At 42.4% G+C, this 25,304-nt stretch overlaps 1 long non-coding RNA gene across 2 annotated transcripts in view; it reads left to right on the forward strand.

Annotated features, from left to right (window-relative positions):
* The window catches only part of LOC141923783 (uncharacterized), a 125,225-nt gene extending 100,632 nt beyond the window's left edge, over positions 1 to 24,593 (forward strand). The window contains exons 2-4 of one of the 2 annotated variants that reach the window (XR_012623401.1): positions 1,360 to 1,450; positions 6,662 to 6,754; positions 24,108 to 24,593. This is a non-coding gene — a long non-coding RNA (uncharacterized LOC141923783). Of the gene's footprint in view, positions 1 to 1,096; positions 1,451 to 6,661; positions 6,755 to 24,107 lie in introns of those variants that run through there. The other variant, XR_012623400.1, reaches the window with a different exon arrangement.
* Positions 24,594 to 25,304: the final 711 nt, after the last annotated feature.

Below are 25,304 nucleotides of genomic sequence, written 5' to 3' on the forward strand. Positions count from 1 at the left end.
GTGCTCCCAGGGGGATGCCATATTGGAAGCAGTTTTCTGTGGGACATTCCTCCGCTCCTTTCTTTCATTCTTTCCAGCTTTTTCAGGCAGAAGTCTAACACTGGGTCTTCAAATTCAGGTGTTAAAGCTGAAGCAGTGGCTGATATATGTCACACAAGTGATTATTAGAGTAATGCAAGCCCTTTTTGACCAAGTATTACTGCTGAGTAGTTACTGCTTTTGAACTGTAGTTATTGCTCTTGAACTGTGGATATTGCTTTTGAACTGAAATGATCTGCATGTCTCTTAGGAGCTGAGCTGGCTGGAAAACATTTTGATCAAATTTCAACACAGTTTTTCCAAGTGTATTTCTTTTGCCTTTTGCTAGCTACTTCCTGATGCTGTTTATCCAAAACACCACCTGCTGTCAAGGGCAGTGCTGGCTATTTGAAACATCTCCATGTCCATGAACCAGATGTACCTATTAGGCTTAATTTCTGCAATGAATTACCAAGTGTATGTAATTTAAAACCCACTCCTCTTCTCTGCCCTCCTACCACCACAAGTCATCTCATTTAATCTGCAAGCAGTGATGGAATTAGGTTGCCAACAACCTGGAAGGTTTGCTTTCTCTATACCAAATTTAACATAATATATGTATGGCTTATGCAAGAAGGAGGACAGTTTTCCTGCTATATCATACAAGCCTGGAAACTGTTCTTTTCATGAATAGCAACATTAGCTATTAATTTCAGTTTATTTGGAGAAGAAGAAAAAAAAAAGGGTAATTAAGGCTAAGCTTGGGAGGTGTGCAACAGGAAGATACAATTCTCTAATAAATATTTTAAAATTCCAAGGGAGTCTGAATGTGGGAGTGATACGCAAGAAAACAGACAATATTTACATGTGGTGTGAATGTCCAAGAAGTCTGAATCAAAGTGAAACTGAGAATATAGTTTTGCATTGTTGTAGTCTGTGCTATATTTGGATCAAGCAAAGAGGGAAGAAAAGAGAAACTGAATTATTTGAAAGTACAAGTGGACTCCAACATCATAATAATTCCTGAAATAATTATTTTTCTTTCTTGTTCAGGAGATCCTCAGGTACTATGGAATAATGGAAGAGTGTCAATAGTGGATTTGAACATGAGCTGACAGCAAGCTGGATGAATGGTGTGACTGTCACATCCACTGAATATTCTGGAGTTTTCCTGACAAGGTTTTAGTTTTCTACCAGTGCAGACTGATTTTTTGGTTTTTTTTGAGACATTAGTAAATTTTTAGCCTCTAAGCTGTATCAGCAACTGAAATGATCTGCAAGGACTAACATAACTATTTGTTCCAAACAACCTTCATAGCTCTTTTTTTCTTCTTTTGGCAGGTATCCATGAACACATTTAAGTTTTAGAAAACCTTGAAGTAATCATTACAGCTGTTTTTGACCAATGGATTGTGTGGACTGCTCACCATCTGTAAGTGATGAGATCTTTTCAGTACAGACAGCCCAATCACTGTAAGGTTAACAATTTGACCCTCTGAAGAATCCTGATACTGACTTAAAAATCATGAGACTGGGAAATTTAGGGGATGACATTTAAAAGTTGTACTTTATAAGTCATATTGTTACTGTCTTCTGATCAAAACCACCCATCTTTATAAACCAGTTTTTCCCCTTCCATCCTTCTCTCCATGTTCCTATATCTCTTGTCAACCAAGTTTGTGAAGCTGCTTTTTGCAGAATTCTGTTAGAACAGAGTGTTGGGGCTTGGAATATTTCTGAACAACTCATAATGTAGAGGTTAAGTATTCAGTGATGCTGTTTCAAGAAGGTTTTTACATTATCTGAACATCTCCAAGACTTGCTTACCTGGTTTCCCTGCAACAAAACACTTGATTTTTAATATTTTCTGGGGCTATCCCTAGATATTACATCTGGTGTCAAAGTCTGTGATACTTGCTTAGGTCTGTGAAAATCTCTGAACCTCACTTAAATAAACACTTAACAAAAATATACATTGCATACTTGGCAGTGGAGAGATGCCACAGTTAGATGACAGATCCACCCTATGAAAAGGGACTCGCCATGCGTTCCCAAGGGACACATCTTAACAAAATCAAATACAAGGAAAATAAGAACATATCAAGAATAGTAGTCTGTGTATTTCAAAGGCAATAAGATATGCCAAGAAAAACATTGTAGTCATGCTTCCAGTTTAAAACAACATTTGAGAAGCATTTTAAAAAGCTTTCTACTTAGCTTCAGTTTGGTACCAGTGTGGGTTTTCAGGCTTACAGGACCATTTTTTTAAATCTAGGCACAATATAGAAAATACAGAATTAAGAAAAAGCTTTCCTAATGCTGGAATGCATTTGTTATCCAGTCTGAAAATACATAAAAAAATAGGATGTCCTGGAACAGAGAGAAAGAAGAATGTCCTAGAAAATAGCTTAAAACCCTAGAAAATCTACATTGGATGTATTTATATGCAATAACAGATAACATATTTATCAAACTGGTATTGGTTGAAAACCTAAAAAAGAAATTAGTCTTTCTTGCAATAACAATAGGTAAATGGTAAGCTGGTGATGAAAACCCTTGTTTTAGTTACTGGAGATGAGGCAGAACAATCTTAGCTGCAGTGGAACATACACTGTCTTTTTAACAACATTACACAGCAGCTTCTGCTGGCTGCATACTGTATAAAATCTGTTCTGCTGAATATTGTTCCTTGGAGCAATTATTAGCAGAATAGGAATGGCACAGAGTTGGAAAAAACAAATCAAAATAAGTGTTTTTTCAGACCACGTTGTTATGGATAATCAGTGAAAACTGAATGGTAAGGGAATGCACATGAAGAGTAAAAGGGACAGGAGTAATGCTATCCAGCTTTAGATGACATATGGCAAAAGGTGACATACAGAAAGTGTAGCTGGTTTGGACAGGAATGAACTACAAACCAGCCAAACTGAGTAGTGCTCAGAAGGGAATATAAAGGCTTGTGTTTCTGCTTAGTCCTGTGTTGCCATCTGTCCCTGCTCTAAAGAGCATAGCAACCCTTAGTGCCTCTACATGGTTGCCTGCTTAGGCCATTACCTGAGCATCTGTTTTGTTTTGCTGGATTTTGGTATTCCCACCATGAGGGGGAGTAGAGAACTCTAGAAAGGGAATCTGTGTAAATTGGAAGAGTAACCTAACCCAGCTGTAAGGCAGGAGGGGAAGGAGGGACACTCTATTGATATTGCTCCTGTGCAATGTGCTGTCCCTCTTGGCCTCTCTAGTTTTCTTGTCTTTCCCCTCTGGCTGCATTTATCGTATGGCACCACATGTTGTTTCTTTAGCTGTCTGTGTGTGATAGTTCAAGCTACAAAACTGGATATTATTCTATGCACTTGGTTCTGTACACTTCCAAAGATTAGAGGAATGTGCTTTTGGCTTTTAGATAGCAACATTTGCGATGGGCTGGGACACATGGGTTAGAGCTGTGTGTTGAGCCCCAGTGGAGCAGGAAGTTTAGGACACTCCAGACCAGCCAGCTTTAATAGACTAAAACTAGCTTGTCCTATCTTCACCAGGGCTTTTTGATCGGCTAGATAAAGCAACCAAACCAAAGCTTTGTAAGGGGGCAGAAAATGGGATCTCTATAAGAAGTTCTATAAACAAACTAAAACCTTCTGAAAAATAATGAGTTAAACACATTTCTGGAAATTATTTAGCTCTTAAAAAAAAAAAAATCACATTTTGTCTTCCTTTCTCTGGAAAGTGTCTGAAGTTTCTTAAGCTGCCTGATGGGAGGCAGTGAAAGCCTAAGATCCTGTAGGCTGCTATGTCAGGGAAAAATGTACCCTTTAAAGATGTATTTCATCCTGCCTCTCATATTACTCTGCTGTTTTCTGCACTGGGTATTTGTAAGTTACACTGATCTTCAGAAAACAAAAAGCCCAGACAACCCCAAAGAAAATCAGCTGAGTTAATTTCAAAATCTTTTATTTGAGAATTAATGTGTGAATAATATAAAGATTGTCAGATTAATACAGTATCGGATGGGGGCACAAGGCACGTTTCCCCAGCATTAGATACTTAAGATAGGCATTCATGATGTCTTAGCCAGCCCAGCTATTGAATCCTGTGGCCTCAGCCACCATGTCAGCCATCCAGGCTGCTTAGGCTTCCTCTGTAGGTATCAGCGAGGGAGACCCCTGGACAAGGCAACTGTGAAAATACCTGAGTTAAGAGAATGCTGATCAGCCAGCAGAAGAATCTCTCCTTCTCTGCTGTATATCCTGAGAATTGCTTGCTTGGAAGGTACCTAAAATTGGGTGATGCCAATTATACTTTCTATACAAATTTTTAAACATCTAATAAATTGTCTCAAGTATTCTATGAAATATCATGTACACACATTCTGTTGGTTTCATTTCCCAGGAGTATATTTTTATTTCTTTCATTCTCCTAAATTGTTCTTACCTAGTTTTCACCTCCCATTCCCCAACACCATTATGTTATGACCATGAGAACAACTCTTCATGATTTGGCCTTATGATAGGTGAATCAAAACTGATGTACAATGGGAAATAGTGATTACTAAATTTAAACATCAAGGCGAATTGTTTACATGCAAGACAGCTTTATTGTTATGATCATTTATTTATAGCACTTCTAGTGTACTGAGAGCTTTGCAGCACATATTGCTAGGTGTGCTCTCTGCCCTTTGAATACTGATATTTTGGAATTCTCCTGAGAGTGAAAGGCTGGTTGATCTACTGTTGAAGCTTGACAGGTTATATACTTATTTATCTTTTTTAAAATGAGAAAACAATATGTAATCACCATTCTTTCTGAGCATCTGGAAAAATGTGTATAGCAGATGTAAGCAGTTGCAATTCTTTTCCTCTGTTAATCACACTAGGTAGGAATATTTACAGGTTTTATGATCTGATTGCCTTCTTCACGGAATGTAATTCACCACCACAGTTGGGGATAAATACTGCAGGGAAGGTGCTATGAAAGGTAAAGTATACATTCTTCTTCAAGATGGTGCATTTATCTGTTTAATAAACCCAGTTCACAGCTTCCAACAGCTATAGCCATCCATTAATAATGTAATTTATGTCAGCCCATAGCGGCCTGGTAGCAGAGCAATTAGGATGCCTGACTGCAGAGCGAGAGTCACGAGCATGGGCTGTGCTCCGTACATGTGCTGACAGTGGTTCCCAAGGGATCCTGCTTTAAATGAAGACTTAGTCGCTCAGGCTGGCAAGTGGAAAGTGGGCAGGTGCCAACCAGCTCATGCCCATCCTTGCTGTTTTCTGCAGAGGTAGGCATGCTTTTAACCGTATTTACCTCGGTCTCATCCCAATACTCAGAAGGATGGTGGATGCGTTGTAGATGCGTATCACTGCCCTCTTATGGATGGAGTCAGCGGTGATCAGGAATATATTCTCAGTCCCCCAGAGTAAAGTGCATGGTATGCTTCAGATTTAGAAAGCCTCTGTGCATCAAATGGTGGCAGCCTTAGCTTTCACAGTAGTAAGATGTAAGAGCAAAATGTGCTGTTGCTCTGCCATTCTGGAAGGGGGGCAAGCACACCAAATCACCCAATCACTACACATTTATTATAACACAGTGGTTATAATTTGGCAGAACAGTAGTCCCTAACTAACAACAATTCTTAGTGTGCCCCAGGATATTCTGCTGGGCCCCACTGGATGCAGGGGCTTCCAGTCAGCAAATAATGTCTTTACTATGTTCTGCTGCACAGACCCAAAGCTTTGTCTTGCTGAAGATGGCCACCTGGTATCCCCCTTATTCAAATGCACAGGCTGTCCTTGAAGCATGTTATGAAAGCAAAATAGACTAGGAAAATGGTATTATTTGCAAGCAAACTGAGTAAGAGTATGAAATCTGGTGGGGTAGCACTGTGCAGTCAATTGAAACCAAGACTTAATGACTTCTATGTTAAGGGAGAGAGAGAGTGTATTCTTCTTAGGTGGCAGTAAACTTCCCTGCCTATATTTTTGGGCTGCTACAGTTTCAGTTCTTCTTTAAGAAAGTAATATCAAGCTCCAGCTCCATTATACTGTTTGTGACCTCTTTGCCAATCTCTTGGAGTCTCTTGGAGCTCTGGTGTCTGTGCTGGATCCGGCCTTAATCACCACTCCTTGCAACACACAGATGCTGCTTTTCTCTGTACCTGTGAACTGCTACCTAAGGTGCCCATCAGTCAAGGGTAGTTATGTGCTATAACTCCCAGTCTAGTGAATTACTGATGCTGAAGAGGGGAGATCCTGCTGCTCTCCCCTGCTCTGTTTTTCCATCTTCATGCTGCATAGTTCTGGCTGTCCTCTCCACTGTCTCTGGGACTCATCTAACTGTACAGTGACCTGACTCAACTTGGCAGCACTAAAATAACCACAAAACAAAACCAAAGTATAGCTTTTTGCTGCTTAGTAAGTTGAATTGGCTTTATTGTGCACACAAGAGAGGAGCTGAGGCTGTGGATTTGGGGATGGAGATATATAGGCAAGGAGGAGAGAGAGGAGAGTGGAGGAGCGGAACCATTGCATCCAGGTGTTAAATCTCCTCCATTACACATCTAGCTATACTCACAGGATCTCAGCACCTCTCTCTTTCTTGCCAAGCTTCATTATGCCATGCCCACGGAGTAACGGTTGCCATTTTACAGGAGAAGGTACAGAGACAATCAGTGGGTCTTCCAGTGCTATGCAGATCAGCTGAGGCACAGCAAGGAATTGGAGTCTGGTGTCACAAACCAGAGGTGAGTGTATGAACCACTGCCCATTCCTCCTTACCAGAAGGTGCAACTAATCTTTATTGCTCCCTCTTTATTCCTGCTCTTATATGGTAACTGTACTTCTGCTTATATATACAGGGGTCTTTTAATGCTGCACTGCAAAGGCAGAGGTTTGGTATCCTTCTTCTGTCCTTTTATCCATGGACTATTGCAAATAATCTGCTAGCTAGGGACTAAAATGGAAGTTGCTTTCCATTTGTTGCTGCCCTGCTGTAGTCTGACCAGTTAGCTGCCAGAATCTTCTAATTTCTAAGCTAAATGTGCTAGCACTTGGATTTCAAATTGCAAAACCGTGTTCAGCATATTAATAATTGGAGTTTTTTTATTAAGTTTTTCTTTGTAGTCAGGATTGATATAACGGAAATATATTATGCCTTTTGAAAGCCTCAAGCTAACATGCACCAAAGATTAGCTTGTTTCTACATAATAACCATGTGACAACTTTTAAGCATGAAGACTGTACATGACATTCAGGGACATGTTTAAAAGCAGTGTAATCAACTTTCAGTCTGGTCTTTCACTCCGCATGCATTTAGAGTAAGTCAGACAGAAATATTCTACTTGCAGGTCTTGCTGAGATCTCTTTAACTACCCACTTGTAAAATCTTTTAGTAGCACAGTACAAAGGCAGAAAACAGCTCATATAGCATCTTGAAAATCAACTAACGCAGTGGAGCTGTAAGCTTCTGAATGATGACATGTTAATTGCATTTCATATTAGTCCCAAATAATTTTTTTAATTGGCTGCATTTCGCTCAGTGAACATAAGCTCTTCCGTTTGTGGAGTTTGTGCAGACAGACTGTGCTTTCCTTGTTCATATTCCATGAATATGTTTGCAGTATGGAATACTTGGTATCCACAATACAAGCTGCGTTGTTTAGCTGTGATTAGTTGCTTAAGTCATTTGTTTTCATTTCCATTACCTAACTGGGGGAGAAGGATTTGTAATTAGCAGGGTGAGTTTGGATTTCTGAATAAGGCAGTAATCTGTGGGATGGGATTTAACAGGGAAGTAGAATTAGGACATTTTCCCTTTTCTTAGTTATACAGATCTTGTCCATAGAATCAATCCTAGAAAACAAAGTTATTCTTAATACTTTAGGAAGGGAATGTATTCATTTTAAATACGGTAATCTATTTAAAAAGGAACGCAACTGTGCTCTTGATATTAGCTGTGAGAAATACTGTCATTACAGTTTGGTTTATGTCAGTCTGTATACAACATGTATTGTGTCTATTATGTACTTAGATATCTTTAATCTGTGGGCTGTGGCTCTCCTAGTCACTGTTCAGTTTGAACCTGTAATCAGTGATATAGCTCTAGGCAGAGGCTAAAGGTTTGGTACAGGGTTCTAGTTATAGCCACTCCTTGCTGTTAAGGCAGCTTTTCTGTGCTACTTATGTGGTACATGTGCTGAAATGAATTAGGATTTTTGACAGTTAGGAGCCAGGAGCTTACTCCTACTTCCACATTTGGTAGGACTGGAAGTCTTTATAGGGATACATTTGATGTTAAAGTCAGGGTAACAATGAGATTCAGGACTAGTTGGAGATCTCAGCTTCTGCTGAATCTATATGGGAATATTACACTCTGGTTAAGAGTATTATCCTTAAATCTGGGCAGATCAGTGTCACTCATGTAGTTTTAAAAATAAGCTCAAGCTTCAGTATTGGGTTGATTTCAGTAAGCATAGTCTCTGGCAACTCAAGTTTTAGTTCAATCTGTAGCTGGCTTTCAAATTGCATTTTGAACTCTGTCCAGTAGAAATGAGAGACTGAGAATGGACTCAAAAGTGACAGGGCAGTGTGTCTAGCCTCTCACTGGTCAGTGATGAGCATGAAGGTTTGAGTACTGCTTGCAGGGCAGTCTTGACCTCTGATGGGTTTATACAGAAATGGTAAATTAGATGTCGGGATGAATTATCTTCAGGGGATGCTTGTTACTCTTCATGGACTACAGAGAGACTAGTGTGATATGGCTTCCAACTCAGGTGTCTGCATTAAATACCTACTGCTGGATGGCATGAAGCAGGTCTTTTCTGCATGTTGGCAGCACCACTAATGAGGATCAATTGCCTGAATTTCCAGCACTTCAGTAGCAATCTAGTACTACTCTGGAATTTACTCAGATTACTTTGATGAGTGGTTGCTCTTTTTGTCAGTTATTTTGAATAACATTTTGAATCCTTTTGACAAATATGGAAATACTGTGAAAATGGGAAAGCTGAAGCCAAAGTAGGTGAGTTCATTCCAGCTTTGTTCAGGCTTGATCTAACAGTGAAGAAAGTGCCTTTCCACAAGATGTTGGGTGGAGACACCCCAGGTTCTGTAGCTCAGCCAGTCTGGCTATTTCAGTTGGGAAATTTTCTTTTATACTTCTCTTCAGGCCAACTTTATGCTTGCTTCTTCTTTCTAACAGATGTACAGATTCACCTGGTTCCTGTACATTTGATAACATTTTCCCAATAAGTTCAGTGTGTGTGAAAATAGTCAATAAGCAATACCTGTCATGCCTTTCATCTTTCATCTGCAAACTCTATGAAGTCATCCAGCTCCCCCTTGTACAGCACAGGAAATTGTAGTTGTGAAGGGACAGGAATCGAATGTTACTTCTTTGAGGGTAGGGCTTGGCACAGAATTCATTAATCTGCAGCTTTGGCTCAGACAGGCATTTTCCTCGCTCTTTCCTCCTCCTTTATCTTCCTCCTCTTGGCTGCTTGATCTTGTCTGGCTCTCCCTCTACCATGCTAGCACAGTTGTGAGTAGGACTGCTGAATGAGTTGGACTGGGGAGCAATTCCAGCTAAGAAAATTATTATTATACTGGAGGTACAGATTATATTTCAGCTGAATCACTTCCTTAGGAGACTACATAAATGTTTGTGCTGGGAGGGCACTGCAAGAACCAGGGTTGAATGTGAAGTAGGAACAGTGTCAGCTGGAAAAAGCATCATGGCTGCCAAAGCCTCAGTCACAGAAAAGTGCTGCAAGAGCAAGGGCAAACCTGAGCAAGTGACCTGATACAGTGTGGGTGATGGACCTCCTCTGAGCAGGGGATTAGACTAGGTGAATTCCAGAGGTCCTTTCCAACCTTAATTATTCTGTGGTTCTATGATTCAAACTTAAATCCTGTTTCAGGGATCCTTTGACTCTGTCATGCTGTTACACACATTTCTTCGAGAGCACAAATGCAAAGCTAAGATCAATACTGTCCAACAGAGATAGAATCTGGTATGCTCAACATAGTAAAAGCCAGAACACATCATTTTTTATTTAGTAAGGAGAAGAACACTATTGCAACTTTTCTTTATTCTTTTCTGCTTTGTCCTAAGTAAGAATTGCAAATGTGACATTGTGTAAAGACTGTTGTATTTTGATTTGTTATAGCTTAATTGTAAATGATGTGAAAGCTGAAAGGATGATGTCTAGGTAGAAACACTAGATAACCCTGTACCTGCCACACTGTCAAACTCTCTGTGATACCCATCCATAGCCAGTGACAAAGCAGGCAGTGCCTTCCATGGTGCAGGACTATCCCTGAAAGCCATCTATCATCTCTCAGGATCAGGGGCACCGTGTGTTAGTAGTAGATGCATAGCTATGTTGAATATATACCTCTGTTTCCTTCTTCCCTGCTGTGATTACAAAGATGCTGTGAGGCTATGCAGGGCAGAAATCAGGAGGTCTAAAGCCCAGCTGGAAATTAATCTGGCTTCAGCAATCAAGGACAACAAGAAATGTCTCTATAAGTATGTGAGCAGCAAAAGAAAGACCAGGGAGAGCCTCCATCCCCTGCTTAGATGCAGGAGGAAACATGGCAACGAGTGATGAGGAAAAGGGTGAGGTGCTTAATGCCTTCTTTGCCTCAGTCTTTAATAAGACGACTAGTTGTATTGAGGGAATCCAGCCTCCTCAGCCAGAGACAGAGACAGAGGTGGGAGTGTTGATCTGCTCGAGGGTAGGGAGGCTCTGCAGAGAGATCTGGACAGGCTGGAGCGATGGGCTAAGGCCAACTGTAGGAGTTTCAATAAGGCCAAATGCCAGGTTCTGCACTTTGGCCACAACAACCCCCAGCAGCGCTACAGGCTTGGGGAGGAGTGGCTGGAGAGCTGCCAGTCAGAGAGGGACCTGGGGGTGTTGATTGACAGCCGGCTGAACATGAGCCAGCAGTGTGCCCAGGTGGCCAAGAAGGCCAATGGCATCCTGGCTTGCATCAGAAATAGCATGGCCAGCAGGGACAGGGAAGTGATCTTACCCCTGTACTCGGCACTGGTGAGGCCACACCTCGATGACTGTGTTCAGTTTTGGGCCCCTCACTACAAAAAGGACATTGAATTACTCAAGTGTGTCCAGAGAAGGGCAACGAAGCTGGTGAAGGGTCTGGAGCACATGTCGTACGAGGAGGGGCTGAGGGAACTGGGGTTGTTTAGTCTGGAGAAGAGGAGGCTGAGGGGAGACTTCATCGCCCTCTACAACTACCTGAAAGGAGGTTGCAGAGAGCTGGGGATGAGTCTCTTTAACCAAGTAATAAGCAATAGAACAAGAGGGAATGGCCTCAAGTTGTGCCAGGGAAGGTTTAGACTAGATATTAGGAAGCATTTCTTTCCAGAACGGGTTGTTAGGCGTTGGAATGGGCTGCCCAGGGCAGTGGTGGAGTCCCCATCCCTGGAGGTGTTTAAGAGTAGGGTCGACTTAGCGCTGAGGAATATGGTGTAGTTGGGAACTGTCAATGTCAGGTTAATGGTTGGACTAGATGATCTTCAAGGTCTTTTCCAAGCTAGACAGTTTCTGTGATTCTGTGACTCTGTGATGCTGGTGTTGAGAGCAATGTTCCTTTCCAGGGGCCTGGCCTCATGCACAAAATGCAGAGGGAGCAAAAGACAAGGTAGCGCCCACTCTAGCTGCAGTGAGGCAGATATCGAAGAAAGAGCTGAAGTCCACAGTTCCCATCTGTCTGAGGTGTCCCCTCTGGTATTCCAGCTGTCAGCCCCTGGTACTTTCCAGTTCAAAAAGATCACAGCATACTGCACAAAGAGATCCAAGGCCAAAGAGGAACACTGTGTCCTGTTCTCAGAATGATGTAGCTCACTTCTTCAGCAGCCTGCACAATTTCAATTAAAAAAAATAAATCTTTTTAGTATGCATGAAAGTATAGGTGGGAGACCTAATTCTAAAGTTTTGTTATGTTTAAGTGAGAATCAACTCCAACTATGCAAATAAAACTGAAATAAACCAGTTCCAACTGATATAAATGTATCCAAGTGGGTATTTGTAAGAAATGGTGCAAGCAAATACAGTTCCGTTTGTTTGACATCTAGAATGGGATTCACTGGTGAGGAATAAATACTCTGCAATACATGAGTCATCTCATTCTAAGGTAGATATATAAATTAATTCAGCTAAGATGTACTCCAGAAGTGCTTCTCCACTCCAGTAAAAAGGTTGACAATTACCTTAGTTTTGCATGTTTACCTTAAAGGCCTCAAAAGTTTTAGGGAGATGAATCTCATCCCTGGTTTACTACCGGCATCACTTGCGTCCAGGTTTAACATGGGGATCTGAGAGCCTCATCCTATTACTAACGTGAACATGTTTAGCTCTATCTGTATCTGATCTGTACTGAAGAGAGGGGCTTGTGATGAGGAAGGACAGAAGCATACCAACATGCAGAGCCATGGCCAGAGCCAGGCCAAAGAGGATGTCAGCCACACAGGGGCTTCATGAAGAGTGTCACAACTTGGGGACCATACAGCCAGGGTGATGTGTAAGGACATGCCAGTAGCTGTTGCTGCCCAGACACAGGGCCTGCAGGTCCCTGGTGGCAACTAGTAGGAGTGTGAAAGGCAGGAAGAAACACCACAGTAGGATGGTCTGGAGAGGGATGCTCCCAAACCTTTTTGTGACAGCTCTGCCTGCATTTCTTGCATGCCAGCAAGCATTGTGTATGACATAGGGAGAGGCACGTAAGTTTCATTCCTTAGGAACCAACAGCAAATTATTATCTGCAACATGTGAGGGATATTTTAGAGAAACTAACTTCAGAGGAGCATAATGGAGGGTCAAGACTTCTTGGGCAGCTTGGGGATGTAGTCTCAAGGGGAATTCCCTGGTGGCAAACCTGATCCTAGCTGAGATCTCAAGTCAGATGGTCCTTTTCTCCATGTCAACACAGCTGTTCATATCACTATGTGAGAGACTGGACTGGGAAACTGATGCCACTAAAATATAATGTGTTCTTTATTATTTTGCTGTGTGGTTTGCTGCCTTATGTGGCTCTGCTGCCGGATGTCCGTGGTGAGGTTCACACAGCAAACTTTGCTCAGAGCTGCTTTTCAAAGGCTCAGCATAGTCTATTGCATAGTCTTAGATTTCTGTTTATGTCCTGTCAAGCAGCTCTTCCTAGATACATGAGTCTTTACACATGTCCCTGGCTACCCTTCAGCCAGTCCTCAGAGAAGATCCTACGTAATGACCAGTCCCTGTCTCCTTTGAGTGTGGTGAGCCAGGCTGTAGTCACAGCACCTTTATTTGTTGTCAGTGACCTCACTGGAGAGACAAATCAATCCTGAAGAAAGACTTGCTCTTTTAAAGGAAGTCAGTGAGCCTTTGCACATTACAGGTTGGCATGATACGTATTGGTTATTTGAACTAGAGAGGGCAAAATCCCTTGGGCCTGTTGCCCAGGCTTTATGAGTTTATTTGGGGATGGCTGACAGCTTGCTGTCCTCAGCTCTGTGCCTCACCCTGGACATGCAAGGTGCCTCTGAGTCAGCTGCTGCATCACCTCGGTTTACATCATGGTTACGGTCTGTGCTATAATAGGACTGATTCATGTTGATTCATCAGCAGCTCAAATGTCTGTATGGTCTGTGCTGAGCAGGAGACTGGAGCATTATTCTTCTCCTTTTGTCCTATCTATCTAACACATTTCTTCTCTTAGCCAAGCCCTTAGCCAAGCTTGAATATGGGGAGATTCTCTGTTCTGCAGAGAATTGCTAGAAATTCTTCCTTCTCCCCCCAGCGCCCTTCTTCAGTACTCACTTCAGTTGCAGAGACATAGTGTCCGGTGCATCCTCGCTGTGCTGACAACCTGTGCATGTCTGTGGGGTGCTGCCCCCTTCAGTTCTTGAAGGCCCATTCAGTCAAATACTCGAGAATTTCCTTCCCTTGCCTGCCTTTTCCCCTCGATCAACAGGGTCTTTAACCTGTTCTTGTCTCTTTTAACCACTCCCGCAGAACTGGAGAATGCTATGACACAACAACGTTAAAAATCTTGCAAAATGTTCCTGCATTTTCTGCACAGCAGCTGTGGACAAAGCTCACAAAATGCTGTGTTATTATGTACTGCAGGGAAAAATACTGCCTGTTGTATGCTGGCTGCTTCCTTGCCTCTGAGAAAGGTCTTTTCTGACCCACTGGCGTTCTCTGCAGGACACAGATAACTTAAGTGGTTCTCGGCCTCAACCCACCGCTTTCCTCCTTCACCTTATGCTTAGCCTTTCATTCTCATCCTTGCTTCATCCCCCGGCTCTACTTCTGCGACTGCGTGCCAGACAGCAGATTGAACCCTATCACTGACATGATTCAGTCTGGAAGGAACTTTGTTTCTGAGGGTTATATTTACTCAGGATGGCTGGAGCGATATAGTCAGCAGCACAGCCCCATCGTGCAGTTATCAGGCAGTGCCTAGCAGAGAAAGCTCTTGCTGGACAGGAATCTCTCTTGCAGAAGACAAAGTTTTGTGGATCTGGTCCTGCCTGACAGGGGTCTTTCAAAGGGGCTTCAGTGTACCAAGAGTGGGGGATCTAGGGGTTCTGCTCAGTGAGGCCTTAAGAAGGTGGTGGGGCAGAGTGGGAAAGAACAGAAAGAAAGGTGGAAATGAAGGTATGAAAACTTAGTGGGTCCAGACAAGACTGGGAGTGCTGTCAGAATGGAGATGGGGTTAGGGGAGGCTTTACTGGGTGAGAGAGAGAACTGAGCATCAAATGGAGGAGAGGGGTGTCGAAGGGAGGTGTCATATCTTTTACTAGACAGATATAGCTAGAAAAAGTTCAGACACATTTTTAAGTACACTGACTTTTCAGTGGCATGGAGATGGGCTTGTGTGCCTGAAAATCTGTCTGTTTTTTCCCCCCAAATACACAATTTAATAAAAACTAGGACCTATCCTTAGAAATATTGCCTTGGTTATGTCCTGAGACCATCACAGCTGCAACAGCCACACTATTACAGCCAGAAATAGAGACAGAATGAAATTTGGGGAACTGGCAGATGAATTGGAGGAAAAATTCAAAGGCAGCTCTTCTTGCTGGCTTTCCCAAGGATATGTTAAAAACAAGCCTCTGACTTCCTTATGCAGTCTCTGCCCAGCAGCAGATTTTACATTCTCTAGGGTTCCTAGAGTTCAAACCCATTTAATGTCTAAAAATGCTCGCCTGCTTGTTACATAGCCAAGTCCTGCTTGGCTTTCTCCAAAATTAGAGCTACCCACATAGTAGAGATGACCAGGATCAGTCTCTTCCTGTTATCTTTGTGCACAGTTTCCCCTGATCTTTCCTAGATAAACTGCCTCAAGCTACATATGTCCATCGACGTATATGTCAGAGCTCTATCCCCAAGCTTGCCACAGCACAGATATGTGAAGGAAGTCTCCTAGCATATGATAACATATTGCCTTTGTGTTTCTAGTTCAGTGAAGGGTAAGCGGTGGTATATACGATTTCAGGGAAGACTGCTGATTTGCGATCTCTTCAGGAAGTTGTAATATTCACTTAGACACTATCCCTAGTCTGAATACATTAAGCCCACTAGCGAAAAGATAGCCACAATTTAAGTTAATTGTACAGTTGCTGGAAACAATAAAAGAAGAAAAGAGTTCTCTTTGTAGTCAGTCCTCCCACTCATGGGATCAGCTAGTTTCAAATACTTGCTGTCTCATACCACAAACCATTGGGCAGAAAACAGTAATTCTTTACTCTCTCCTTTTTTGAAGTGGAGGAGACAAAGAAAGGACATTTTTGTATTCTGTACAGCTTTATTCAGCAGCAAGTTTGCATTTAACTGCAGTTTTCAAGTGTCTCACAAAAGACTATCACACCTATCCTGAGAAATATCAGCACTGGGACTGTCACTTTATTGTGAGGAAAGAAAATGAGACAAAAAGAAATGAAATTGAGGGAATTGGTGTCTGGGATTTCTGACTCTAGTTTTAGGCTTACTTTATTAGAAACTGTTAAATGGGGAGGTGAGCTGTTTTCAAAAGGCTTTTTGGTAAAATGCACTCAAATAATAATGCTTCCAGACTTTTTCCTCCCTTTTATGATATAGGGCTGTGGAATATGTAACCAGGCAGTATTCTGCCTGATCAGTCCTCACATCCAGACAAAGTGAGAGAGGGAGAAATAGGTTGTTTGCCTCTGAAGTGCTAGCATGTGACCCCAAAGGATCCTTGAGCTTGTTGTTGATAGGAGAAGGCTCTTCAGGTGTAAGGACACTGTCTTGGAGATTATGGTCTTGGTCTCAAATGTAGGCAATAATTAGATATCACTGTACAAAGAACTTTTCCCTGGGCATTCAGGAGGAACCTTCAGTAGCTCTGTGCCTGTTTACTCCCCAAAACAGGGGTTTCTGTGTGCTTTCTGGGGACTAATGCTGGTGAAAGCAAATGCCAAACTATGGCACCACATTAAGGCCCACAGATCTGCTTAAAAAACCAGACTGTTTCCCCTTCCTTCTCTCAGTCAATTATTCCTGTGCTTACAGAAACCTCCTTACAATTGCAACACAAGCATTTTTATGACCTTGTGGGGAACTATATTGGAAAAATTGCATATTTTTTCCCCCAGGGGCTGTTTTTCAGCTGGATCAGTTCCCTGATCTGGTTCACCATGTAGCCACACAAATATTTATGATGGCACAGTACAACAGATTATCTGGAAGAAGATGTGGGAGTGGGAGAAAGCGGGGACTGCTTCATTGGCAGTCATGTTCACTTAAAAGAATACCAAACTGTAGCTTAAAGAAGAAAGGAATAGCAGTGGGATGACACATCTGAGAAGGGAGTTGAGGCATGTGCATTATTCCCCAGAAATGAAAACACAGCTTCAGATGTCAAATGGTGCAGTTACAGGGGTGATGATCAGCTAACAGCCATTTCCAAATGATGCAATATGCAGGCAAGGAGATTTTCAGGATTTTAGCCACTCTGAAGCTTCACTTTGAGGGAGGTGGGAAGTGGAAGATGCAGATGGTGGATCCAAACAGCTGCAAAAGCAGTGGATCTGCATGTGGATGACCCTCCACCTCCATGTGATCTGCAAGATCTGAAGTGAGATCCTATGTGAGATTGTTTTGGATAAATATGCTGGTCTCTGTGTGTTGGTGTGTGTGCATGTGTACAGGCTGGCATTCTGTGAGGGGTTCTTATGTGGTTTTCTTCTCTTGAAGGTGCTTGTTGTAGGTTTCTTTTGAAAAGGGTTATCACCAGAAGAATATAACGCACAGATTTATTTACTACTATTTTCTTACTAAGCAGCCTCTGGGCCGTGCACACTGCAATGGCATAGCAGCCTGGCCAAGCCCTGACAGAAAGATGATGTGGGGCTCCCTGTCGCCTGTTGCCAGTGTTCACCCTGACCTCTGTCACCTGGCACTTGGGCTTGCCTGGCCTTGGGACAAGTGCCCTGTCTGTACCTGCTCATACCCTCAAAACTGACTTTGCTGGGCCTTTGATGGGCTCTGCCATTTGCTTTAATATGTCTGGGTTTTATGCCAAAATATCCTACTTCCAATGCATCCAGGTGGAGAGGAGAGAAACTGAATAACTGTTGTTTTCTGCTTTGTGAGGCTCTACTGCATTTTATAAAACCCTTCAGAGACAATTCCCAGTCCAGAAGGGAGCTCACAACATGCTTCACCATTATTAAGCTAACACAGTTGCCAAGTCTATTCAGAGCCTTACAGCTACATGTGTGTTGAAACGCTTTTCTGGACAGAGGTCCAAAAATGCTGGACTATGTCTCTGCTGCAGTCTCAAGCACCACTTTGTATTTGCTCTTTTTCACTAGGACCTAAGGTATAACTTAGACACATCTGAGCTAATTTTGAACTTGTTAGCTCAGCTGCCTGCAGCAGTCTAGCTCGGGGAGCAAGGAGTTCACCAAAAATTTCCTGTTAGAAAATCAAGGTAAATTAGGCAGTGCTGAACTCCACAGTACTGCAGGTTTATGGCTGTCCCTTCCCAAAAGATAAACATTTGGATCTTTCCACACAGTAGACTATTTTTGGCACTGTCATACCATTACATTGTGATGGACTGTGCTTCTTGCATACTACTAATTATCCCCTCTTTACACCTGCCTTTTAAAAGACTTTCTACCCCACTATTGCATATAGTTGTACATGAGGTAAGATAAGGGCTTTTCTGCTCTGTAGTCAGTGTTGTGGGAGGATGGACTATGTGCAGGTACTTTGATTCTAGACTAAATGCTAAGTATGATTTAGCATGGCACTTCTTGTATTAGCATTCCCAGGGACACATGAACCAGTTCCTTTCAGAAATGTTTTTTAATAAGTTCTGAATATCCAAGTGACTCTTCATTATTCACTGGTACTTTATTTCAGTAGATGCAGTTTCAGTCAGTATCTCCCTAGCTTTTAAGTGAATGATGTTAATATACCTCCACTTCTTCAGAGGCATTCAGGATCTGTGGTGAGATCAAAGATGTCAAACCGTCCTGTGATCTTCATTAAAAGGGAAAGACAACAGGGAGAGGGCTGGCTCAGGCAGTGAAAAGATCTTTTAAAAATCTTTGTCTCTTCAGAACATAATAATAGAGCAATGATTCTCACTCAGTTAAAGGATGCAGGGTATAAGAAGCAGAACAGCGCTGGAATCAGACAATTTGGTAGTTTCCTTCTTTGTGTGTGGGGAAGGTCCTTTCTAGAGCATTACAAATTCTTTGTTGCCCCTGCATTTAACAACATTGTAGGAAACCTGATGGGAAGGAACGACCTTGGGAATGGGTTTACAGTTCCAGCTGCTGCAAACAAAAGGACAGGATGGCTGAGCTTATAAAGCTATGAGTGAAAAGGAAGAAAAAATTTTATCTCCATCAGTTCCAGGAGCAGAAAGACCGAGAACGTTTTTCTTAGTAATTCTTCACCTCTGATTGAGAGTGTCAGGGCCCTCAGGGCATCCCCAGCCCTGACTGACCCTGCCCAGCCCCCCAGGGCTCCCCCACCCTGCCTACAGCCCAGGACCCCATTTCAACCCCCTGGTCCCTGCCCCAGTGATGCTGCAGCAGGGACGGTCTCCAGCTCCCCACAGCCCTGCCTGGCCATGGGGCCCCCGAGCTGGGCCCACCCACGGGTCCCTGCTCCCATCCCCAGGGAGGTGTCCCTTCCCCAGGGCTGGGGTGGCTTTGGGTGCCCCTGTGCCCCTCTGACAGCCCTGTTCTGGACTCTGCCCTACCACCTCCCATGGGGAGCCCCCAGCACCCTGGTCCCAGGGAGCCATCGGCCCTCACGGGGTGCTGACAGTCGGGTTGATTTTGCTGGAATTCAGCCAGCACCTTTCTGAGGGCTTTTTCCTGGTGCTTTCTTAGATACGTGAATACATCTGAGCTGACTAAAAATATTCTTATCTATTATTCAATAATCTCTTCAACTTTCACCTTGCTGCTGGGTTGCTTTGTAAAACTTTAACAATAAGCTCATTTGATTGAAGTGGAGATAAGGAGTCAGCTCATATATGTAGATTTTTGCTAGAGAACAGTTTGTGAAACCCATGTGTATTTGGTCTGCCTGCTTGTTTCAAGACCTATAGACACTACCGTAAGAAGAGCGTGCTTGTTTGTTTCCAGACGTTTGGAGTATGTAACATAAGACAAACATGTTTTTTAACCTTTGTTTAAAAATATCTATTGCAAAAGCACTGAACTCGACTCTAATACCCAGGAATAGCAAATGAGCTGCTCACTAATGTGAAGCAATGCTCTAAACAGAGTATTTTCATTACTGTATTTTTTTCATTTGAATGATTCTTTTTCATCAGTGTCAGAATGTTTGGTGAATGTATTTGACAATATTCCTTTAAAGACTTTATGACAGCCACATGTTTGAGGTTGAAAGAGGAGGAGGAAGGGGAGAGTTAGTTACCTATTGTGAGAGGAAAGAGCAGATCACAACAACCTCCTGCCCTTTTTATCCTGTTTTGGATAGTACGACACAGTTCTGGTTTTGGAAATATGTGGTTTCTTTCTTTGCTCCTGAAGAAAAAAGTAAATGCATTTTTTAATGTGATGGTCACAAGTAACTGTCATTCTCCAGCTTGCACAACCTGTGCGTGCACTGTGCACAAGTAGTGTGAGAATGTCTGTCTCATGAAGACACTTGTTCAGGAGTGATAAGGGAAGCCTAACTCTAGTCCAGGACACAGTAGTATGTATGCTCTGAAACCTTAGTCCTACCTTCTTTAGGAAATTTCACTGTGAGTATCTGAGTGGTTGCCCTAGTACAGATAGGTGGATACCTGTCACATTCTGCTGCTTTTGCCATGGAGGTGGTAGGTGCAATGGCAGTGGTTTCTCTACACGTGCTGAAGAATCTCTTTCACTTAAGATATCCCTCCAGGTTTCCTGTGTAAACAGGACTGAAAAGTAAACCATTGATTTTTTTTTAGTACTTCTCTGAGTCATAATCCTGAAGGAAGGGAGTGTAAAAAGCATTTAAAAAAAAGAGTCTTGTAAATTAAAAATTAATTAAAAATATCTTATTAAGCATCTTTGGCCTTAACTATACTGAAAAAAATATACTGATTTAGCACGTAACTTGCACAAAACACAGTTGTGTTTAATAATGTAGTAGCTTGTCACAAATTTCTGCCCATGCTCATTCCAAGGACAAAATGAAGTTTAACATTGGGACAGTTAGAGAACATTTTACCTCATACATTTTAACACTGCCTTTTCCCTGTATAGTGTCAAGCTTAGTTATTCTAATTTTATCTTCAGTAATGGGTTCCTAATTTTATTGTTGTGGCTGTTGTTCCCTAAGGGCATTTGGAAATAAGATTCAGCATTTAAAAAAAAAAAACCTTTAGCTGTAACAGACTTCTAATAATGAAATCAATGAAAAGAGTATTTCTGACTATAAATCCTGAATACTTTAATGTGGTTACATGAAGAGTTGCTACCGTTTGTTCAGTGCTGAGTTTTCCAGCCCTGTTGCATTTAACTGCTTATTTGTCCCGGAGATATTCTGCACAGATCTGGAAATCTTCACTTGGAAGGGGCAGTGGTTTCCACCAAAGAATTTGTCAGATGTGGTAGAGTTGACAGGAAACATTTTGAAACACGAGAGGACTGTGTAGCCAGTGCAGTATTATGCCATTATGACCAAGAAGCTGTTTTAATTTTGAAGCAACAACAGGCATTTCCTCTGAGATAGAAATATATGCAATTATTCTTTCGCTTATACGGAAAAGCTAGCTACTCCATATCTGGAAGGAGGCACGTATATGGGGAGGTAGACTCTGGGAGTTTCCACCTGTGTCTCTTGCTAGGTGTGTGCTCTTGGGAGATGGGCTTTTCTCTTGGGGAAGGTCTTCTCTGGGTTTCCTCACTGACTGCAGCTTGTCTGCTCTGCCCTGTCCCTCCTCAGCATTTTTATCTGAACTGTCCAGGGCATTTGGAGGTAAAAGGAAAGCCCCGGAGCAAGCAGCACTCTGGGGTGGCCGGGTGCTCACTTCCCATGGTGCCCGTAGCATCAGCGGAGAAGAATCAGCAAAGGTGTCAGTGAGGCCCACACTTGCAGACTTCTTGATTTACATGTCTGTAGATTACTCAAATAGGATAATGTGTTTAAAAAAGGATTATCTTGCTGGGTCTTGTTTGCCAAATATCAGCTTGGAGCAAGTTTTTACAGCTGAGATACAATGGCCTGATAGCAATGTTTATGATAGAAATCCTGCCAGCTGTTTAATGCCGGCAACACACTGGCCACTTAGTCACTGGAAGACTTAGTTGTCAGAATGACTCTTTCTTTTGCAAATGGCAATATGTTTGGAGAATATTGCTTGGTGTTTCTAAGAGTAAAGGCTCCACGCTGGTTAGTGGTTAGCCAAGCCCACAGGCGCTGCGTGCAAACGTCCCCACAGAGCTCTGCCAGTAACAATAATGGCTGGCGCTTACGCAGCACTTTTCATCTTCAGACTGGTTCACAGAGGGGGTGGGACCCGCTGCTCACAAGCTGTGGTTGCTGCCGGCTGCAGAGAGCTGCGATGGCAGCTTTCCTGCGGCTTGGGGCAGGAAGGGTCGTGGTGGTACGTGGGACACATGCTGCCTGTCTCTCCCACATGTTGCTTGGAGAAAAAGCAGGATGTGCCCTAAGCCAGGACACACAGCACATCCCAGCTCAGGCACTCATTGCTTGCCAGGGCTACCACATTGTGCCTGCCTGGAGATAGGACTCCTCTATCAGGCTAAATAGACAAGGATCTCTTACTTCAGTTATTTTTGATGGGAAACATGCCCATAAAGCATGAAGGCACTATGGCTTCCTCTTTTGACTACCCTGTGTGTCACCATGGGGGATTTTGTTCCTCTTAAGGCAAATGCTTTTTGATCCTGATCTTATTTCCCAGACTTGGACCACTCCTAGGTAAAGAATACTAAATATGCAAAATTATATAGTGTTTCTGTAGTAGTGTCACTGAGTACCATTCAATGCCCTTGTGCAAAAAAAGTTATGACACGGCAAACTCATGACAGGGGCCTTTGTCCTCATGGAACTGTAGGACAACCTTTCTGTGGATATGCCCTTGGGAGATACTCAGAAATGATGGTCTCACATGTTGGTATGGACAAAAGCTACCTAGAATTTGGATAAAAAGGAAAATATATTTGCTGAGCCATTCTTGGTAACACCAACACAGCTTGTATGGTAATGTATTCGTTGTCACTGGCCTGGTTTCAGCAGCAGGGTATGTTCAGGTCATATTCAATCATAAAAAACCATGAAAAATTACATTGTGATCCAAGACCACTGAGCTTGAGCTTACATGGTACATTGCCTGCTTCTAGTTAGGCTCAACTTGAAGAAAACTGCCAGTTGTGTTTCATTAGTGCACCGCAAAAAGGGCTGCATTTTTGTTTTCCAGAAAGTCACTGAATTACATCACTGTGCAGTATATATTCCTCAAATGGCCTCTCTCTAATGATGCAAGAAAAAAAAAAAAAAAAAAGGCAAACCTGTATCAAATGGTGAAACATGTTATATGGATTAGTTGAGGAAAAGTAACTTTGTCTTTTTTTTTAGTGCCTCATGCTGCAGTCCCTGGGAATCGAAGGGCATAGAGTATTCCTTTTCTCTTTTACTGCTGCATGACTTGTGCTTAACTATTTATGTTGCAATCCTAAGACCTGCTCTCGCTCCCCAGGAGACAAACACTAAAGTATTATTAGACCTTAGTGCGTGGGGGGGGAAAAATCCTTAGTATAATTTAAATGTATAAATATTGTATGCTTTATGCCAGTTCTTAGATTTTTACAGAAATGTAAGTCAGCTGGTGCGCACTCTTTCTTTCTATAGTGGCCAGTCTTTCTACAAAGAGAACTCACAGGTACAACATTGTAAATAAGGCATGTGTATTTGCCATATATTGTGCACCATTTTTTCATTTGTAACTGTTATTTTTAAGTTGAGAATGCATATGCTGCTCAGTCAAGAATCTTATGAAAGTCATTGCTCCCAAACAGGTATTTTTTAGTTGCTTGTATTTTGATCTCAAAAGTTGAGTCTGGGTTTGTTTGACAGGATCCGGTTTCTGTTAAACTTTTTAGTCACAGCTCCCTATCCATTTCAACAAGGAAAAGAAAAAAAAAATCTTATCCTCTCTTTTGTTGGGCTATTATAAACATGGTAAGGCAAAGGCTCTTGGTACAGATTTGTGTCATGCTCAGCAAATGCAATTCTGACTAGGCTGGGCCTTCTGGGCTTTACAGTTGTACAAAAAACTACCAGCTTTCTGGACTTACAATACACGTATACACGTGTTAAAGATTTTTAGAAATTTTTGTGTATGCATACGTAAATTAGAATAAACATAATGTTCAGTTCGGACACATAGCTTCTACTGACAACAACTAACTGATATTTCTGATATTCTGTCTTCTGAATGCAGCTTTAGTATTGGTTCTGCTTAATACTGCTTCTCTTATGTTGTCTGTGACATACAGTTATACATTTTCTATGTATATTCTTTTTGTTCAACAGGAAATGCCAGGCTTTTCTTACTGCATTCTTCCCTTACTTCTAGGCAGTGCTCTATTACTTCGGCCATAGGTGTTGGAAGATGAAATTCTGCTCAATTTCCAATCAGGCAAATCTCCATCCTGCAATGTGCAGAGAAGAGGCTGAAGTGTGGGGACATCCCAGCGACTGCGGAAAGGGGAAAATACTGAGATTCTTGACTCCTTGCAGGGCTCAAAGTGTGAACATGAAGAAGAGGGAAGAAAGAAAAGACAGCAGATGTGGATCTGCAGCCCTCTCGCCCATGCCCTGAGAGGCAGGTGCTGCTGCTGCTCCCCCTGTTTGCAGGGTAGCTGCTCTGGCTCTTGGGTCTGCTCCCTGAGACATCTTCACCCTCTACCTTTGTCTCTTCTTTCTCTCAGGATCATCACTTAGGGTTGAAAACTCCTGTCAGGAAAAGAAGGCGACCTGCTCCCTCTATAGGCTTTCCTGGTTGTTGCTTTCGTGAACCGACCATCCAGGGGATCAGAGCTGCGTGCAGGCTTTGAAGGCTGGCAAAAGCTCTGAAGTGAGACATATTTTGCATTTTTTTTTTAAATTTAGAGATGATTTTTGTGTGCATATGTGTGTGAATATATGTGTATATATATGCACACATTCTCTAACACCTATGTATATAGCTACTTTTTCTGCAGGTCACATATGGAGCAATTTTTACTGTTTAGCTTTAGTCTTTTTTAAACCAATGCATGATCCTTTTGTGTGTGAACTTTCTGTTTGATAATGGTTTATGATAACACCCTCCTGAGTGCATTCTACCCTTATTAGTGGAAGAGACACCAACTGAGCCAGCAGTTCCATGAACCCAGGCACACTTCCTCCTCAGTGCCCGCTATCCTGACTGTTTTTCTCTCCTCTCTCTCCCACCCAGGGTCCTGCCTCCTCAGTTGCACCAGCACTGCGGTTTCTGGCATTGTTCTGGTAAAAAAAGCAACCTGTATTAAGAACATCCCTGTAAATAAAAAAGATTATTTGCAACTTGAATCATCTCGGTGACCTGATTTACAGCACAGCCCCAACAACAGTTGCAGAACAGCATGAGTGTGCAGAAGCAGCCGGAGGCAAGGCAGGGATGGGAGACAGACGTTCCCAAGCAGGCCTTGGAGCTGAAGTCCACTTTGTGAAACTGCAGCTGCCAGCGTACCTTTGCTCTGGCACAGATATCAGAGGGAATTCCCCTGCAGTGCCTGAAATGACACTTTAG

This window comes from Strix aluco, chromosome 5 (assembly GCF_031877795.1).
Source record: "Strix aluco isolate bStrAlu1 chromosome 5, bStrAlu1.hap1, whole genome shotgun sequence".
NCBI lineage: Eukaryota > Metazoa > Chordata > Aves > Strigiformes > Strigidae > Strix > Strix aluco.